Here is a 17,698-nt window from a genome sequence, read left to right as displayed (position 1 = left end):
AATGTCCCTGTACTTACTGTACGTCGCTCTGGAGAAGAGCGTCTGCTAAATGACTAAATGTAAATGTATATACAGTACGTGCACACTGGCTGTATAACAAGGTCAGACGAGAGGGCTCAGGGTGTGTTGTGAGTGTGTGGCGAGTTGAGGAGAGGTTGGGAGGGGGAGCTAACACACATTATAATTAGACTCCCACCACAGCTTTACACACTGACCTTTACAGTGCACCCACAGGGGTTTCCCCCCCATCAGGTTGACTCTCTCCTGGCTCCCCAGACCCAGTCTCTCGATCTCGCATCGGTTCACATCGCAACTCCAGCTCTCCTTCTCCCCGTCGCTTCTCGTCCCCTCGTCTGCCTTCCTCTAATAACGATCATACCGTAGCCAAGTAAACCCGCACACAGCCATATGGTATTATGTGCAGTGCAAGAGCCATGCTGGGGACACAGAGGTGTGTGTGCAGTATGTGTGTGTGTGTGTGTCTACTGTATGTGATTGGAAACAAAGTGCTGCATTCCAATGCTCAGTCCTAAACCAACCCAGTCTAGATTTGGGAAAACAATTAGGAGGAGACATGGATCACACGGAACCCCCCGGGCCCTGGTACATTCCCTCCGGAGGAGGAGAGGTGGAGAGAGGAGGACGAGAAAGAAAAAGAGAGAACAAGAGGAGTTAAGTGAGAACAACGTGAAAGAGTGAGCGAGAATGCTGATACACTGTCTGGAAACGACAGAGCGCTGAAGAAAGAGAGAAGGATAGAGAGAAAAACAGAGAGAAGGATAGAGAGAGAGAGATAGAGAAAGAGAAAGTGAGAGAGAGTGAAAAGTATGCAGGCTGATTTCTTGGAGAGATGGCGTTGTTGGAAGGAGACTTGAGCTGGAGCTCGTCTGTATGTTGCTAAGCTGTGCAGTGAGCCAAAGTACACATACTCCCATCATCACTACAACCACAACCCACATCACCCCTATGCTGATAAGGCTGTCTGTGGCCCAGTTCTGTCCGGGCTGGCCTTCGCTATGCAGGGAGGGAATAGGGGCCAGTCCCCTCTTAGTATCACTGAAGTCAAATAAACATGTCCCAACAGAACATCACTCAAACCCAACTGGATTGAGAAACTGAGGTTATATCAGTAACTCTTACAGCTCTACTCCATGGACAGAGGAACAATAAATCGATTATGCATATACTGCTGTACAGACAGTAGATAGCATCGCATTGTGTAAATAACTAGTGTGCTTGCACCTCTAGCATGTGAAGGAACACATGGATTTGTGAGAGATTCATGCGCGCGTCAAGGTAGGTTACCATGACGAGCGGGTCCTTGTTTCATCGTTCCCTGCCCTGCACGCATGCCTGAGGGGGGGGGGGGGGGGGATGGGGGGGTGGTGGCATGGAGGGGGGGTGGCAGGGGACTTGATGAAGTGCCAGGGTGAGGAAGGGCCTGACTTGCGGCCAGCTGGACATCCGTGAGTGGGTATGGGACTGCATGCTGCTCCATATGGCCCTCACATCAGTACCACACTGTGGGAATGCTGCACCACCCGGGCCAACACTCAACACTAAGTTTACCGCTGCATGTAGGACACTAGCACACTGCACACACAGACATAAGTAAGTAAGGTGCCCTTGTACAAAACCCACTTGTATATTATTACACATATATCACTATACCTACACACATGTTGCACTCACACAAGCAGGGACACAATCACCCTGTCCTACTTTCTAGTGAAAATTCCCTTCGTCCGCTGGGACGGATGAGGAAGATGCAGTTCAGCTGCAGCTCAGCCCACAAACTGACACAGTTTAGAGAAAGCTCTTCTCCCTCCACACTCTGGCAATGCTGTTCCCTTCATACAATACTAATAGCTTCTCTGACAACAAGGTATCCCTAGCCCTCTCGGCAATAAGAATGCAGTTCATCAGCCTGTCAGGGGCCGGGATACAGGAACCAAGGGGAGGGCCGGCCAATCGTTATTCCTCTCCAGAGAGAGGCTTTGTGTCAATCATGTCACACGTACAGGCTGAATGACAGATCACAAGCTGTGACATATGCAGTGCACACACACATGTACACAGAGTCACTGACTCACACACACACACACACACACAGTAGCTTTTCATCAGAACACATCCGTGCTCGGTTTGCTTCTTGACATGGGTCGGGATAACACCTTCTTATCCTCACATACTAGCCCTGCTGTCGTCTCAACACACACACACACACACACACACACACACACACACACACACACACACACACACACACACACACACACACACACACACACACACACACACACACACACACACACACACACACACCTCCCTACAACCACCTACTTGCTGGTGGCAGTCCAGAACATGCTGATTGACACAGGAGTATGGAATTCACAGGAGAGGTCTATTTCTGGGCCTGGCTGCTAACGACCACACTTTCCCTGGTGAAACAGCCACAGCTCAGGTGGTGAGCAAAGGTTTGCTTTGGCTGCACTCCGTGAAGCTCTGATGCTTTACTTTCTAATACAGAGCCAACTATTTGACTTGACTTTCACGGTCCAACAAGACCTACCTCTCATGCAACTTCCTCGAGTGAAGTGACATACTTTCTCTACCCTCCTCTCTTCCCTCCTTTCGCACAGAGTAGCAACATGTTTGCGCTGGTTGATGTGGTGTCTGAGACATCGAAAAATGACTTTCCAGCGTGTCTCGCACACAGCAGATGCACTCCCCCGAGGGAGTCAGATGGCTGAGCGGTGAGGGAGTCGGGCTAGTAACCTGAAGGTTGCCAGTTCGATTCCCGGCTGTGCCAAATGACGTTGTGTCCCTGGGCAAGGCACTTCACCCTACTTGCCTCGGGGGGAATGTCCCTGTACTTACTGTATGTCGCTCTGGATAAGAGCGCCTGCTAAATGACTAAATGTAAATGTTTGTAAACTACGACAACTGTAACAGGATGACATGTCAGTGTCGGAGTGACCGAGACGGCCACAGTGGGCTGTGACTGGTTTAATCTACATGTGTTCTCCTCAGGAAAACCACCCTCTCCTCTGTCACATGACTGTCAGGGTGAACAATGGCCCGCTGATACACATCCACCCTTCTCGGAGGAGAATCATGGACACGCATCATACAGACGAGTGTTCTGTGTGTGTGTGTGTGTTCTGTTCCATGGCGTGATGGAGCGAGGCCTTCTCTCTGCCAAGGCTGCGGTTTTCTCCAGCCAGAGGCAGACGAGCACAGATTCATTATGGCCTCATTCATCATCACCCTTGGGATTGCTTGGCACCGCTCCCCAACTCTCTCTCTCTCATAACCTTGTCTCTTGCTGTCTCTCCTCATACTAATCCTTTCTCCCTTACTGTGCATCTGTTCATCTCTGTGCACTAACTCCCCCTCTAACCTGCGTCTCCTGCTCATTCATTTACCGTCTCCCAGGTCGTGTTTTGCCTGTCGGCTCGGGCCATCTCTCTCTCAGTTGTGTTTTTAATCGATCGATCACCGGTGTGGCAGACTCTCCCCCCTAGCCCCCCCAGACTCGCCCCCCTAACCCCCCCAGACTCGGCCCCCCAGCCCCCCCAGACTCAGCCCCCCCAGACTCGGCCCCCCAGCCCCCGCCCCGCCAGACTCGGTCCCCCCAGACTCGGCCCCCCCACACTCGGCCCCCCCCTGTTCCTCCTGCCCTCCTTGCCAGTGCGTGCCTGCTGCTCTTCATGCACCTTGCCCGCACTCTCTGAGTTTGCGTGCCAAATGAGAGATCTGGGGAGGCACTGGTGCATGGAGGTGTGTATGTGTGTGAGTGTGAATATACATATGTGTGTGTTACTGTGTGTGTGTGTGTTTCAGCACAGCAGAGAGAGACAGCAGTAAGCAGGCAAGGCTGGCTCGCTTGCCTTAGGTGTGTTGTGGCGGGCACCTGGTGACTTTCATGGGCGAGGGGGGGGGGCTAGTGGCCTGGTGTTGTCATGGAAACCTCGGGGGTAGAACCCTGAGTCTCCCGTCTCTCACGTCACTGCGGCCCAGTTACATCACACGCCCCATTGTAGCCATCTACAGCCGGCACGAAGGGGCCCTGGAGACGTGCAGGCTCTAGTCTAAAAGACGGCCTCTCTCTGACGTTGTGGATGCATCAGGAGGGCCCACCAGCAGGGTGAGGCCTCTACCTGCTGGTACATATGGATGGCAGCAGGGTAATTACAGTGTTTACTGCCCTCCTCCTCCCTCTTCCCATGTATTAAAGGTGGCTTGACATTATAAACAGGGGATGAAAGAATGTGTTCTAACCAGTCCTGGGCAGAGGTGCTGCTGAAGGAAAACTCCCATGTTCCCCGGCGGCAGAGCAGAATGCCACACAGATCTCCCCCTGGAGCCACAGAGCATCGCCATCTTGCCTATAATGACAGTCTAGTGCTTGAAACCGATCGTTGATCCTCTGTGGGAAAAAATGCATCTGCAATGTTTCACATCGATGGTTTAGATGGCGAGAAGAGATGCAGGTCACGTGGTCCCTTCCTGACCTTTAAGCAGGACTCCCTCCCTGTGCTTCCTGGCATGAGACCATGCCTCCAGACCATGCCTCCAGACCATGCCTCCAGACCATGCCTCCAGACCATGCCTCCAGACCATGCCTCCAGACCTTGCATCCAGACCATGCCTCCAGACCATGCCTCCAGACCATGCCTCCAGACCACGCCTCCAGACCTTGCATCCAGACCACGCCTCCAGACCTTGCTTCCAGACCTTGCCTCCAGAACAGCCCCAGCTTGGCTGGTGATTGCAACACACAGTAACGACCATTCCTCGGCATACATGGCTAAAACATGTACAATGAAGCAATAGCTCACCATGAACACACAATGGAGGTTGTGATGTTCTAAAAGACAGAAAAGAGCCAGTTTATGTTCTGTGAAAGAACCCCATCATGTGTGTAACACGGTAGGAATGACTACCTATCCGTGACACTGATCAAACTGACAGTTATATAGTCCTAGTGGCAACCCCCCCCCATCCATCCATCCCGTAGAACAGGCCAGGCCAGCCTATACCAGAGAGCAGTCGTGCCTCTGGGACAGCACACTGTGACCTGACCACATGACATTTGACACAGCAGCATTAACACATGACCCTGGACTCATGTGCTGCGGGCACTATGCCGACACAGCCTGACTCCATGTGACTGATGGAGGACCACGAGGATGTCCCAGTCAGCCAGACGGGTCTGGGACAAACCTGGAAAGAGACACTGGATTCTGGAAGTGTAAAGAGCTGCTTCCACTTAGCTGCCTTTACGAGTGCACTGATGGTGGTGAGAGTGGATATCCTGACACTGAACTGAACCACCATTCCTTCCATAAATCTGCCTTATCCAGTTTTTTTTTATTTTTTTATGAAGAGGGTCAGAACATCACTTCCTACCCCTGGAGCTAAAAATACAATCCTTGAAGGGTTCAGGCCTGGTCTTTTAAGCAAGATCATAGAATCCATTAAACCAAATTTTCCATACTGAAACTTTCCAGAGTAAACTCATGAGTGAATTGAGAAGGAGAAGTGGTGCGTCTGGCCACAGGGCACTTTCTTCCTGAGGTAAACACGACAGAAAACCATGGTGGGGTAGTAAAACCCAATTAGCCTAGCGCTAATGCTGATGGGGTGGCTCAGTTGTGCAGCCCATGCTCTAATTAACCCTGCCAGAGAGATCTAAGGCTGCTCTCCTACCAATGAAACTAAAATACATCTTTTCATGTCTAATGAAGTAAGGACAGAAGAACCTTTCTCAAGCCAAACTAGGGCTGAGACACTTTGCCAACTATGTAGACAGGAGAGGAATCTGTCTGATGACTTATCAGTCCTCGAAGTGCGCCTGAGTGAGTGTTTATCTTCTGCAGTCTGCTATCAAGGACGTCAATGAGTCACACCCAATTACATGATCACCACTGAGAAAAAGACAGCACAGGCACATTCCTCTTTCCACTTTGGTCAGCACAAAAGTTCAGACAACAAGGTAGAAGTGCATGAGGGCATTCAAGTTCATTTTGGTTCAGTTTGGAGCCCAAAACCTCGCTAACAATAATTTGTTCACTGTGCCGCCCTCAAAAGAGTTGTTTAGTGCCATTTTGAGATTTTGAAAAACAAAATGTTTACATAACTGCCATCAACTACATAACAACAAGTCATTGGTCACAGAGAAAGCTATTGTCCTGTCACAGTTTGACGTGATTTCCATGAGATTTTATGATAATGTGTCGAATCATATGAAACCTAATCTGTGGTAGCGGGTAAACAGTGTGTAAATGAGAGGGTACTGTGATCTGTGGCTGGAGGGACGAGGGCTGGGAGGAATGCAGCTCTGCTCACTGACTGACAGTGAGATTCCATGGCCCTGAGCTGAGAGGAACACTGACGGCTGCCTCTGCTGGCATGCTTGTGGTCTCTCTCCCCTCCCCCATTAGTTTCACAGATTCTCATTTCTTTTCCCTTCTTCTTCGTCATCAGCTCCGGCTCATTCGCTTCCATTCCTTTGCCCTCCCGTCTCTTCCTCTTTCCCTTCCTCCTCCTCCACCACCTCCTCTCCCTCTGGAGCAGAGGAAGCAGGCCCTCGTGTTTGACGGACAGGGCCTGAGTGCAGTCATACCCCAGGACTGGATTATCAGGGAGCAGGCTTGGGAGCTGATGAGTGGCAGGCTGGTTTGTTTTTACCTCTCCAGCAATCTCAAGGGGGGCAGGGTGTGTGAGGGTCTGTGTGGGTGTTTGTGTGTTATGCTAATAGTCAAGCTATCTTATAATGATTGCCTTGGGAACACAATAGACACTAATTAAAATGTTTTGGACATTTTTGATTTCAGTCGTTCTACAAGGTTATCCCTCATTCCAATCTTTTTCATGCCCTTCACAGAAACAACTCCTTGACATACAGTGTTTGATATGAGCTAGCAGGCTGGCTGACGCTTCAAGCTCCATTATCTTCACCGAGCTACAACTATTTGGTATGACATCATGGGGGAGGGGCTCACTAGAGTGTCAATTCCATGTACTGACTCCTGTCAGTAGTAAGTGACACAAATGTGTTTCAGAAGTGAAAGCAACATACATTTCTTGAACACAATTTCTGGGACAATAATAGTGGTCTGACACGATACATATCGGAATAACTGGTGCGATAAAAACCCCATTTGAGGAAGCTCTGAGAGGAGCTTCCTCCTCTCAGAGAGGAACGCAATTAGAGATTAAAATCGATCAGACTCATCAAAACCCTTGGCACTTGATTGCTGCTAGCCAGTTCCTGGGCATTGATTGGTTTGCAACATAAAAGCAGGAAACAGGCTTGACAGAGTCAGTGATGAGGAGGAGGGGGGGGGAGGGGAGACACAAGACCCACTCGGCCCCTGCACCCCCCCCCCCCAGATCAATGGGCAGTCAGCCCCAGGGAGCATCTGCAGATTCACTCTGCGCACCTCATCCATCCTTCACTTTCCCTTTCAGCCTCCCTCTCTCCTCCATCACTTCATCTCTGAGTTGAACAAATCCCTCATTTAATATCCCCCCCTGAGTGGGATTGGGAGGAAGGCACTCTGCTTTGGCTCTGTTTAATCAACAGCTCTGTGGAACTGGAGAACAGGTTAGACTAGAGCCACAAAATTATCTTTCTTTCTATGTCCAAAACAGTTCTACTGTTGGGGTGACTTTCCTAAGCCGAGATTCCTGTTCCATTGTGCAAAAACGGCTCCCTCCAAAATCTGTCAACACCGTGGTTATTTCGGGGAAGAGTTTGCTGTGGGTGGACAGTGTGATAGTCCAGGTGCACACACGCTGTGGCCCGGGGGACAGGAAGAGCTGGGTGTGTCGGGGAAGGCCTGTTGTGTGTCTCACCGTATTCTTTCCCCTACTAGGTCAGTGCCACCCTCTAACACGAGGGTGCCATAAACACAGAGAGCGGCACGTCCATGTGGAATGCTCTTCATGATTTATGGACACACTCACACGGACAATAAAGGTTCTGCAGAGCCAGCTCTGTATCTCATAGATATAAACTGTACTTTAACTTGTCATATCTGACATGATTTGAGGTATAGCACACAACACCGGCTGTAAGGAAAAATACCTGGCCTCCCTTGATATTTCCTGTAGAAGATATTTACTGTACAAGATGGTGTAAGAAGCCCTTAACACACACAGCTCTTCACATAGCAGGGAGACAATAGACAGCCTGCCCCCCCGTCCCTTGCCGGAGCCCAATATAAGTGGTTGAGTTAAAAATAAAGAGGCAGGCATGTCACACAGCTGTGAGATGCAGGGAGATTTGTGTGCTGTCAGGCTACTTAAATCACAACAGCTGAGATGACAGGAGACAGCCCAGCAATACCCCCTCCTCCATATCTCTCTCTCTCTCTTTATCTCCCCCTCTTAGGCTCCCCCTCTTCTACGTGTTCTTAGTTTTTCCGACGCGTTTCATTCATCCCCCTTTCTTCCTCGCTCTCGTCTGTCTCTGTCATCTTGGTCTCTATGTCTCGAAGATGAAACCAATCACTCCGATACCCCACTTGGTTGATCTACAAAGGAACACTGACCAAAATAAATGACACTATTTAGATTGAGGTTCAATCTCAGATGTCACATTGTTTTCTTCAAAACACACAGACACACACATGCATGCATAACCATGCACTGTAAAATCTCCCAAAATGTCATAACCAGACAGATATCTGTATAAGTGTTAAAAACCAAATTCAGGAACCTGTGCCAACAACACGCTTTAGGCCAACACCAGTGGTTTGTCTGTCTGTAAGTGCTTGGAAAAGGAAAAATAATTAGGATCCACTGCTGAATGAGTATGTAAAAGTTACTCACCACTGATCTGGGATAGAGGAACAGGCTCTAAATGGCAGCCCAAGGCGAACACAGCCTCTCCCTAATTGAAAAGGTCTGTTTCCTTCTCTCTGAAGAGCTGGCGAGGAGGGAGAGAGAGTGACATGTAGATGATAGTGTTGCTGAGACAGAGCCTGAGGTCTCTCTACTCTGCAACTGCTTGGCCAAGTGAGGGGATTTTGGAGAGCGAGAGAGAGAGAGCGAGAGAGCGAGAGAGCGAGAGAGAGAGAGAGAGAGAGAGAGAGAGGGCTGGTAGCTGAGCAGAGCAAAGCTATCAGGGGTGATCACCAAGCTGGGAGCTGAGTGAGCAGTCTCCTAAACCAAAATCTCCCTACCACCATTTGACCCACCCCATCTCCATGAACGGTAGTGAGTCCTGAGCTGTAGCCAATCAAAGTTTAGCAAGCAAACCCTGATTAGAACTATTAGAGGTCTAGACACGATGGCTATAGCCAAACTTGATAACACATTTTTCCAGAGTGTTCTGAAGTTCAGCTTGGCTTTTACTGCTTATGCCAAAATGTTATGCTTTGAAAATGTACATTTATGCTAGATTTGTAACGGTTCGGTTTCCTCCTACCCACAGCCAAGTTCAATCTATGAGACAAAAGGAAGTTTAATGTTGAGCATGACTGCAGAGGCAAAAACCTCAAGGACCGTCAAGGAATCTTCCTCTTTGAACTTCAGTCCATCTCCCCACAGTACTGTACTGTATGAAAACATCTGGAAGAACACTCCCTACAGAACCAACTCTGTTAGTAACTGATTTACCTGCAGAGAGAGGGGGACATCTTAAATCAGTCTAGATGGGGTGTGACCTCGCTATGGGCCTCTAGATGCTGAACCTACACCATCCTATTCCAGAAGCGTCCGCCATCCTCATCAAGCCTCCTCCCACCCTGTCAATCAAGTGTCACATAAATACAGTAACAGAAGATCAAGGAGAGCGTGTGAAAACAGGCAGGAGTAATCTATCACAGAGCAGTCAGAGTGGGGTTTCGGGACCTGGCCACTGTGGTGTTGTGGGTAAAACCTGATCCTCTCCACAGCAGCACTGCACTGTACACCTACTGTTCCAGAGATGGTAGCAGGCTAGACTCGCTCCCATAAATCTGTTTGGAGCTGAGTGGTGGACCAGAGACAGTAGAGACAGTCCCTGACAAAGGTGAGCCTGTGTGTCGTTCGTAAACATTAAGCCATCAAGTCCAGGAACACATGTGCACAACAATACACACACATAGTACACATGCTGTATGCATACTGTACACACACATGGAAAACAATGCCAGCTTTGGCAGCTAAAATAACTCCCAAGCTGTCTGCATGCCTCTTAACATGAATCCATGAGAGCAGGACCAGGCATGGAGCCTCACCCTCAAGAATGTCTCATGAGTCTATTTCTGCTACTATGGAGACCACATGGCAAAATCATTATTAATCCATGGTACAGGGGGCTATCTAACACCAGAAGTATGTCTAGACACAAGCTGCGTTGCCTGAGTCAATTCCTAAGATTTGTTGTTCTAAAATTCCATGTACTAGTATTACTAATCTTATTGTATGGTTAAGTGTTGCGCTTTTTAGAAATATGAATTCATGAGAGCTGCGATTAAGTGAAGAGTCCTTCCTTCCTCCACCTCCACCCCTCCACCCTTCTATCCCAGGCCACGGAGGGAGTTGAACATGAGCACTCCCACCCCCTCTTTATTCAGGACTACATTATGTGATCAATCAATCCCACAGTCCCACTGAGAGAGGGAACCCTGGTACAACAGAGGAGACAGCGAGAGCCACGAGGAGGAGAGGTAGAAGAGACAGTGGGAAAGGAGAGAAGGGAGAAGAGACACCCAGACAGACATTGAGAGAAATACAGAAGGTTAGCTCCTTCTCCGTACACCTGCTAGCTCTCCATAGTGCCTGTCATGGATGTACAATCCTGTCTCTCCTACTGTCTTTGATCTGGTCTTTGTGTTCTAAAGTAAAGAGGGCTGGCAATGGTAATTGAGGGTGATGAAGAAAAGGGTACAGAAAGGCTTAGTTGCCATGCCTACCTATCTGAATCAATTTCCACTTGGTAGTCATGCTGAGGAACGAGCAAGAAAGAAAGAAAGACTGTGGGGGGACTGCTGCTATTACGGTCATTTCATCCCTCTGAGGTGCATTGTGTCATGCTGAAAATGGGCTCTGACATCTGACACACTTAATAGAGCCATCATGATAAAAAAAAAGGTGCTTCTGTTGAGCTGGCGATGCTCTTTAAATTCACAATCCAAAGCTTTTACCAAGATGGGTAGTTGGCATATATACCACAGAGAAAGAGAGAAGAAAAGGTCGAGAGACAAGAATAAGTACAAGATTTTTTCATGAGGTGACATTTTACTTGACAATGTAACATTACAAGAACCCCAAAACTTCATTGTGGAACTCCTACAAAGCCAAGAATGGGGACAGGAGTCCAGATCAGTGGGTAACCACACATACAGCCTAATCCTGGGATTATTATGGGCTAGCGATGTCAGCGGACCATCTTATTACCATGTCTCCTCTTTCTCTCTGGAGAGGAGAGGCGTGCCCAGGACCACAAACTGACCTTCAGCCAAGACAGAGATGGAGAGAGAGGCAAGACAGTGCTCCTCTCCTACGCTGGCCCAGGGCCCTCTGGCAGGGTATGTGGTCTCCATGGTGCTGGAAGCAGTATAGCGCATACACACACACACACACACGTCAGATGAGGAGAACGTCAAGGTTAAAGCAGCACACAAACTTGAGTTTCAGTGGAATGGGTTTGGTTTTTACCAAGTGTGAGGAGCTTCAAGACGTAAGACAGACAGATCATGCAGGGAAAGAACATGCAGAGATTGGTATGGTTTGAACTCGGAGAACCAACAAGACTGATGAACTACAGTTTCCACTTTTGGTTGCGTTCATGAGGAGCACTCGAGGGATTCATATCCTTAGTGAGCTTTGTGGCATGCATCTCCCAGAGTCCTCAGCTTCTCGAGACCCACATGTTTTATTAGAAGGCTCTGACAATTCAGCCGTTAGACTGAAAATGGCCACAAACAGGGGATTGGGATCAGAGCAAGGGGTCATGTCACTGCTACAGATGTCATTCCCCTTTCGTGGCCATCTCTGCCCTACATCCAACCCCTTGGAGACCTTGTCTCTCAAGGGGAGGGTTACACATGAAATCCAGCTTTAAGCATGACAGTCTCCATCAAAGCCTTAGCTAGAGCGGGGAGATCACCCAGGAGAGAGGTGAGGAGGGAGAGGCGAGGCCTCCAGAGGGTTAACGTGTGTTAGAAGGAGACCCTGAAAAGGTTAAAAGGACAGACAATAAGACTGAAAGAGGTTTAGGCTGAGAGTAAAATAATTGGAACTGATTAGCAGGAGAAAGAAAATGAGACAATTGGAAGGTGAGAGGATGAGAGAGAAAGAGAATGGGAGGATGACAAGGTAGGAGGATGATGGAATGAGACGGAGAGAGGGTGAGACTGTCGAAGTGAGTCAGGTTCCCGGCAGCCCATTGCATCAGAGCCCATCTGGAAGACTTCCTCAGCGGGAGTCAAGCAGACCACAGAATGTACCCCATTACAGCTGAATCACACAAGCATAAGTGCACACACACACACGCACGCACACACACACACACACACACACACACACACACACACACACACACACACACACACACACAGTGTGTGATTACAGACAGTCCATCTGCAGTAGATTTACTTGATGTCCATGCTGTGCTTCATCATTGCTACATCCTTTATTACGGGGCTGAGAGAGAGAGAGACCAACTCCCTGACAAGGTTCAAACACAGATCCCACCACACTGAGGTGAAATGATTCTTAATCGACCCCTCCCAAACCAGGAACACAGATTGTGCTGTGACCTGGCTGAACTCTGGTTAGTCTGTTTGGTTTATCTGCGTGTGGGGTTGATGTGTGTATGTGTGTTGTATTAGGGGTGGTGAGCAGGAATGGACTGTTTGTGTCTCATCACTGTGGGGTAGTCCTGAGCAACACCTTTGGAACTTTCCCAGAGGGAACCATGATAAAAGGCTCAGAACATCTGAGAGATCCCACATCAGCATGCAGTAGGAAAAGGAACATAAGCAATTCCATGATAGAATCAAGACCAGAACATTTCAAAAGTGATTGCCCAAGACAGAGTTTTTGGTTGTGTATGTTGATGTGTGTGTATGTATGTGTGTGTGTGTGTATTTGTGTGTGTGTGTGTGAGTGCGTGTGGTTTGTTATGAGCTGTGGTTGCACTCCAAGCTGCGAAGAGCCTAACAATGTGTCTTGTTTTCCTAAGAGATCCTGGGTCTGTAAACAAGCTGAATATTTTTCCTGCTCACCAGTAAGCACATCTGAGTTCAGCCAAACAAAACTGTCCAGACCTCATCTCACATGATAGACAACACATGCACTCCCCCTCTCATTACAAATCAGTCGCCCCCAGCCCCCTTCACGAGAGAAGCCCAAACAAAGCCAAGGCAAAATGGTCAGGGAGCAACAAATTACAAATTCCACATTTTTATTACCGATTCACACCGACTGTCTGATGTCGTATCCGTGGCCTCCCATTCAGGCTCAGTGGAGTGGATCCAAACTGACGCGTGGCCCCACAGCCCAACGACAGCTGAGGTCCCCCCTGCCCCCGTCCACAAAGACCCCCACCCTCAGTCACTAGGGACCCTCTCTCGGTGTGACACAGTGACACAATCAATCAGTAGATATTGCAATCTATTGACAGGCTCCAGAAGAGCCCTCTGCTTGACGGCCGCTGTGTCCGTTCCCTCTGTTCTCCTCTGCCTTGCTCGTCCCTCTGTCCCTCCACCGCTGCTCCCTTCATCTTCCCCTTTTCATCCTCACTCTGTATGCCTGCATCTCTTCTCCACCTCAATCACATCTCTACGCCCATTTTTTCCTTTTTGGGTCATCTGTTTAATACACACACACACACACAAACACACATCATTGATCCTCGCCACTAAACTAATCAGACATTGCAAAATGGTTCATTCCTTAGGGGGAGGTTGTGCATAGGCTCATGAATATTTCATTTATTATGATACTCTTTTTCTCTATGAATAATGCAGTGCTTGTAAAGAAGAGGGTAGGATGAGGGACGAAAAGTATTTAAGGCTGAAATGAATGAATGAAGCCAGTAGAGTATGTTCCACCAGTGTAGAATACTTGACATGAGACACAGCAGGAACCATGACAGAAAGCTGCCTTCATAAACCTGTGGGTCAATTGGTGAGCAGTAACTGGACAGGAAGCAAGGGTTTTAAAGTGTCCTACAAATGAAGATGGAGGAAGCTGGACATGATCACAGGGAAAGAGACAGGACAATAAGCTACCTGACAGCAACGTGTAAACTTCATGTAGCCCGCGTCGGCTCCTCTCCCAGTTCCACATGAGCGATTTTTATCCCCCTCAAAGGCTCAATTCCTTTCTCCAATCTCCCTGCCTCTCTCCCACCCCTCCATCCCCCAGTCCTTCCATCCAGATGCACAACGTACAAGAATATACCGGAGATGCATTTCCATGTGCCACTTGGGACGTTGCGAATCCAATTCCACACAAACAGATGTCATATATCAACCTCCGTACAAGAAAGCCAAAAAGCCTTCCGAAGGAGAGAGGAGGAGGAGGAAGAAAGGACAAACAGTAGTGGAGCGAGCAGGGCGAGCGAGCGAGTGAGAGGTGAGACAGTCTTTCCTCTATTCTTTGGGGCAGAAGAAGGAGAGGGAAAAGAAACAGTTCAAAGACAGCCTTTGTCTGTGAAGAGAAGGTCACACGACCTCAAACACTCTTGTTAACACACACACACACACACACACACTAACACCCTCTCTCACACCAACACCCTCTCTCTCATACACACACAAAACCCCAGGAGATTATGATTTGATAAAAAAACAACAAGAGTGGGGTCACTAATTTGACCAAGCTACTGTATCTCCCCCCCACTACTCTGTTCACAATCCAACAATCATCCATCCTTTCTTTCCCACCAGCCACACCTCCCCCAACCCAAACTCAACCCCCCATTAGACTTCACATGAAAACAATACCGAAAGCAATTTGCAGTGAATTCAATCACTTTGCCACTGAAATGCTTTGGCAATGCTTTTCAGTCATGCTTACATTTTCACATGTATAAATAGAACATGGCATAATAAGCGGTTGTCAGGTGAGCACATTATAAGCTGCTGGTGCCAACCTCTACTTGTCAGTCACAGAAGAAAGAGCTGACTAAAATGGCAGAATTTCATTAAGTAAATAAATAAATAAATGCAGTCCAGAATGTCATAAATCTAAGAGTTTAGCTTGAAGGAAGTGAATGCATGTATAAGTCTGGTTTGACAGGCTGAAGAAGTGGAACTGCCTCTAGTTGACATGGGATGTATTTGTAAACAGCAATCAACAAGCTGATTATTAATTCTCTCATCAAGGCAAAATGTTGTACAGAATTTACCACCGTACCGTGTATTTCAAGGATATCACTGCACTAACTTTCTCACAGTATTTCTCTTTCTGACAATGTCTCTCTCTCTGTCCTGGTGTCCCATCCATGTCCAAGCCTCCACAGACATGGTTTATAGATTCTCCTTCCCTGATAGCTACTATGGCGCCAGAAACAGAGAGAGAAAAAGTGCAACTTCTACTGACCTGATGCTGATGGAAGTTGGAGATGTGGAAAATAGGAATTCTCAGAGCGATACTTTGGAAAGGTCAGTTTACTGTAGCACGGTGCTTACTGTATTGAAACACTTTTTAATTAAGAAGAAATAACCAGAAACCAGTGTGTAAACAAACATGATCGACTAAACACATGAATACCCTCCCCTGAAATTTAATAGTAACAATTGATTATGGATAATGAAAATGCCTTGAACTCAGGGGCGGATCTAGACATTTCCACCTGGGGTGGCAACGGGGTAGTTGTAGGGTGGCAAGGCGTAGAGGGACGTTGTGACCCAATGTCACCATGAATTATTATAAAACTGTAGTTTAAATAATGGCAATAATAATTGTAATAATATTGAATTAAATGTACTATAATGTAAAGAGAAAAAGTATATTTTAGCATGGGAGATGGCAGCTTCCAACTCTTGGGTCTGCCAGACCTGGGAGCTAAATCAACTGCAATGAATGCTTTCAAAGTACAGTTATGGTTTGATCAGTACATTCAAAATTCCAAAATAGGCCAGCTGCATAAAGATCCTTGACAAAACATTCCATATGTGGTCTACCACGCCACACTGGCCAATTAGAGTCTGTTAAAGTTATAGTCTGCCATACACAGAGCAATCGCTCTGTTGTTTCTAGATAGTTCAACGCTAGTGATGCAAGGACTTTTTGGAAACAATGTTTATGTTTTTGATAGTGTGTTAACGATATTGTGTTCATGTCTTGGTCATTGTTACGGTTGTGAAATATGGGTTAGTATTTGTGTGTCGAGGACAGTGTTGGAACATCTTGGCTATGTGTTAGAGCTTCCATAACTGAATAAATAAGGGATGAATGGCTTCCTCTGAGATAGAAACTAGAGACTCTTACCATCACAAAGTTTTCATTAACTACAATTAATGGCTAGTTAGCTGATTAGTGATAGCTAACACAAGCGTGTTTTTTGTACATTTTGTCAGGATTAGTCTGGGCTGGACCTCTCAGCCACCATCACTGAGACCAGCAGGCCCAACCTGGACTGCATTACTGAGACCAGCAGGCCCAACCTGGACTGCATTACTGAGACCAGCAGGCCCAACCTGGACTGCATCACTGAGACCAGCAGGCCCAACCTGGACTGCATTACTGAGACCAGCAGGCCCAACCTGGACTGCATAACTGAGACCAGCAGGCCCAACCTGGACTGCATTACTGAGACCAGCAGGCCCAACCTGGACTGCATTACTGAGACCAGCAGGCCCAACCTGGACTGCATTACTGAGACCAGCAGGCCCAACCTGGACTGCATCACTGAGACCAGCAGGCCCAACCTGGACTGCATTACTGAGACCAGCAGGCCCAACCTGGACTGCATAACTGAGACCAGCAGGCCCAACCTGGACTGCATTACTGAGACCAGCAGGCCCAACCTGGACTGCATTACTGAGACCAGCAGGCCCAACCTGGACTGCATTACTGAGACCAGCAGGCCCAACCTGGACTGCATAACTGAGACCAGCAGGCCCAACCTGGACTGCATCACAGAGACCAGCAGGCCCAACCTGGACTGCATTACTGAGACCAGCAGGCCCAACCTGGACTGCATTACTGAGACCAGCAGGCCCAACCTGGACTGCATAACTGAGACCAGCAGGCCCAACCTGGACTGCATTACTGAGACCAGCAGGCCCAACCTGGACTGCATTACTGAGACCAGCAGGCCCAACCTGGACTGCATTACTGAGACCAGCAGGCCCAACCTGGACTGCATTACTGAGACCAGCAGGCCCAACCTGGACTGCATTACTGAGACCAGCAGGCCCAACCTGGACTGCATTACTGACACCAGCAGGCCCAACCTGGACTGCATCACTGAGTACCAGGCAGCAAGGGCTGTGGTGATTTAGGCCCTATGGTAGTCATAGACATCATGCATTTATTATTGTTTATCTTACTGCCAGACTCATGCAGGTCCTTATTGTTTTGTTGATAGACAAAATAAACAGCAGTTCAAAAAAACAATTAAAAAAACAACTTCTAAGAGGTTTTCAGGGTCTTGTTTAATTGTATACTTCATTTTATATAAATTGTCATAGCGAGAGATTTTTAGAGTGCCCTATTAGTTGATGTGTTTTGACAAAAATGG

General features: G+C 48.1%; 1 protein-coding gene across 3 annotated transcripts in view; it reads right to left on the bottom strand.

Moving 5' to 3' along the window:
• Positions 1 to 17,698, bottom strand: part of prickle2b (prickle homolog 2b) — a 64,052-nt gene that overhangs the window by 27,755 nt on the left and 18,599 nt on the right. Inside the window, exon 1 of one of the 3 annotated variants that reach the window (XM_062469876.1) lies at positions 8,845 to 9,017. The exons of 1 other annotated variant lie outside the window; for it this stretch is intronic. The gene's annotated coding sequence lies outside the window, so the exon portion shown is untranslated. Of the gene's footprint in view, positions 1 to 4,284; positions 4,306 to 8,844; positions 9,018 to 17,698 lie in introns of those variants that run through there. One more of the 3 variants, XM_062469869.1, reaches the window with a different exon arrangement.

Source organism: Osmerus eperlanus, chromosome 1, assembly GCF_963692335.1.
Source record: "Osmerus eperlanus chromosome 1, fOsmEpe2.1, whole genome shotgun sequence".
Classification (NCBI taxonomy): domain Eukaryota; kingdom Metazoa; phylum Chordata; class Actinopteri; order Osmeriformes; family Osmeridae; genus Osmerus; species Osmerus eperlanus.
The sequence above is the reverse complement of the archived record's forward strand: the minus strand, read 5'-3'. Positions and strand labels throughout refer to the sequence as shown.